This window comes from Triticum dicoccoides, chromosome 4A (assembly GCF_002162155.2).
Source record: "Triticum dicoccoides isolate Atlit2015 ecotype Zavitan chromosome 4A, WEW_v2.0, whole genome shotgun sequence".
Taxonomy (NCBI): Eukaryota; Viridiplantae; Streptophyta; class Magnoliopsida; order Poales; family Poaceae; genus Triticum; species Triticum dicoccoides.
This window is the reverse complement of record NC_041386.1, coordinates 565,922,363-565,925,599: the sequence shown is the minus strand read 5'-3', so window position 1 is coordinate 565,925,599 and position 3,237 is coordinate 565,922,363.

The following is a 3,237-nucleotide window of genomic DNA, read 5'->3' as shown; positions in this document are numbered from 1 at the left end:
GATCTAGATCTTGGAGTTCTTGGTGTTCTCCTTCTTGTTCTTCCTCTCATTTTCCTCCCTAGCATTTGTTGCTTTGGTGGGATTTAGGAGAGAAGGACTTGGGCACTCCGTGTGACCTTGCCATTGCATTTGGTGCATCGGTTTGAGTTCTCCACGGTGATACGTGGAAGTTACAAGTTGAGAAGCTTATTACTCTTGGGTGCTTGGTACCCTTGAGCTTGTTCCTCTTGGGTGCTTGGGCGCCATAGACAGTTGGTGGTGTTCGGAGCTCAATCATTGTGGTGTGAAGCTCCGGGCAAGCATCGGGGTCTCCAATTAGGTTGTGGAGATCACCCTGAGCAATTTGACGGGTTCTGGTGACCGCCCCCAAGGGTTGCCAAAGTGTACGGGTTCGGTGACCGCCCCAAGGGTTGCCATTTGTACGGGTTCGATGACCGCCCTCAAAGGTCCCTTAGTGGAATCACGACATCTTGCATTGTGCGAGGGCGTGAGGAGATTGTTGTGGCCCTAGTGGCTTCTTGGGGAGCATTGTGCCTCCACACCGCTCCAAATGAAGATTAGCATCCGCAAGGGTGTGAACTTTGGGATACATCATCGTCTCCACGTGCCTCGGTTATCTCTTACCCAAGCCCTTTACTTATGCACTTTACTTTGTGATAGCCATATTGTTTCTTGTCATATATCTTGCTATCACCTAGTAGTTTATCTTGCTTATCATAAGTTGTTGGTGCACATAGGTGAGCCTAGTTGTTGTAGGTTTTTTGCTTGACAATTTAACCGCTAGGTTTATTCCGCTTTTGTTCAAGCCTAAACCATAATTATTTTAAAGCACCTATTCACCCCCTCTAGGCGACATCCACGATCTCGCAATTGGTATCAGAGCCTCGTCTCTCTTTATTAGGATTTACCTCCTAGAGAGTAAAGATGTCGACTAGGGGATTAGGATTCTCTGACACTCTTAGTTTTGATGGCACAAATTTTGATGTTTGGGTAATTCACATGCTTAATCTCTTCATGGTCGTGGACCCAAATTTAGAGCAAATTGTAGATATGGGTTTTTCTCCTCCAAAGGATCCCCAAAGATTATCTTTAGAGGATGAGAAAAACTCTTATCTCAATGCTCAAGCTTCTAATGTGCTTTTCGATGCTTTGAGCAATGTAGTTATATTTCAAATCATACCATTCCGGGATGCTCATGAGTTGTGGACAAAGCTTCAAGATAAATATGGTGTATCCAAGATTTGTGGGGATGATTGTTCTCCCTCCACCTCCGGCCGTGTTGCCTTCTCAACTTCTTCTACTTCACCTACATATGGATTACCACAAGGTAATGCTATGGTGAGTAGTGTTGGTCATTGCAATGATGATAGTGTTCTTGTTCTTGGTGATCCTTCATCATTATCTTATTGCAATGGTCTTTCTTTGGACTTTAACACTTCGAGCACCTTACATGTTTCACATGCTTGTGTTGATAGTCCTTGCATATCATGCAGAAATTGCTTGCTCAAATCTCATGATGACATGCTTGCTATGTCTTGTTGGCATGATAAACATGTATCTATTTCCTCGAGTTGTTGTGCTAACAATGTAGAGGAAACTCGACACTCCATGGAACAAGATGTAGTCTTAAATGGTGCTTCAAGGGATCCTACATCATCATCTATTGCTTTATGCCTTATGGCTAAGGCTTCAAAGGTATCTCCTACTTTGAAACCCAATATGTCTCTTGATGATGATGTTAGTGCTAATGGTGATGAGGATAATGATGAAGAGAATGATAATGTTGCCTACTTAAAAATTAAGGGGGAAATGATTTTAAAGCTCTTCATAAAAATAAAATTGCTCGTTCCAACTTGTGCCATTGAGGGCAAGAATCATATTGAGGAGTTGGAATCTCATCTTGAGGAGCATCAGGTCACCATTGAAAAAATGGAAGGTCATGAGCGTGATTACGCTAATGAGATTGCGGATCTCTCTCAAGCTCTTGAACTTGAACAGACCACCAAGGAATCTCTTGAGGAGACTTTAGCTCTAGAACTATCTAGAGTGAAGTAATCTCATGACAGAGCTCTTGAGGTGGCCAATGATTTTGAAACTAAAAATAAGAAGCTTGAAGTTGCGCATGCTAAACTCCTTGAGGACTTTGGGCACCTCAAAAATGGCTCAAGGGTCATTAAGAGTGAGCTCGTCAAACTCACCGAGTCTCATGCACAACTTAAAGCTTCATATTCAAAAGAGCTTGCCAAGTTGCCTTCTCCTATTGCTATTATTGATGATGCTTGTGCTACTAACTCTATTACTTGTGAAGCATCCATTTTAAAGGAGAATGTTGAGCTACGGGCTCAACTTGAGTTGCTATCTAGCAATTATGGGAAATTGGAAGAAAGTCATGAAAAGCTGTCAAGCTCTCATGATGATATTCTAGTATCCCATAATGTGCTAAATATATCTCATGAGGCCATGATTGCTAAGGTAACATCTAGTGAGCCTCATGTGGATACTAGCACTACTTCTAGTCAAAATGCTATATTGCCATGTGCTAGTCCTTGTAATTCATCTACTCACAATGTTGGTACATCTTGTGATGAATTGCTTTCCTTGCCTTGTTGCTCTAATGATGAAGCTTATACTTCCTCTAGTACTTGTGTTGATACTAACCATGTAGAGGAAATCAACGAGCTCAAGGCCCAAGTCACTTCTTTGAAGAAAGACTTGGAAAAGAGTCATGAAGGGAAATCCACACTCAACAATATCTTGAGTGTGCAAAAATCCCCCAATGACAAATTTGGACTTGTATTCAACTCCAATAAGAAGAAGTCCAAGATGAACAAGAAGAAGGGCCAAGAACAAGTCCAAGATGAACAATAAGAAGGGCCAAGAACAAGTCAAGATTTCAGCCAAGATTGTTTGCTTCAAGTGCAAAGTTGAAGGGCATCATGTTAGATCTTGCCCATTGATGAAGAAGCCCATTAGTGACAAGCAACAAGGGAAGCAGCCACAAGTTCACTCTCATGCTCAACCTCAAGTTGAAGAAATGACTTTTCCCAAGAAGACTCAAGCTAATGCTTCTCAAGTTGATAAATCAAGTGAGAAGAAAGTGAAGAGTAGACGTTGCTACCTATGTCATGAGAAAGGTCAGGTCACTTCTTCATGCACGAATGGTACCTTATCCAACCCTATTATAATTGATGATGTGTATTCCCTTGGGAAGGATAAGGTTGGCAATGTGTTTGCCAA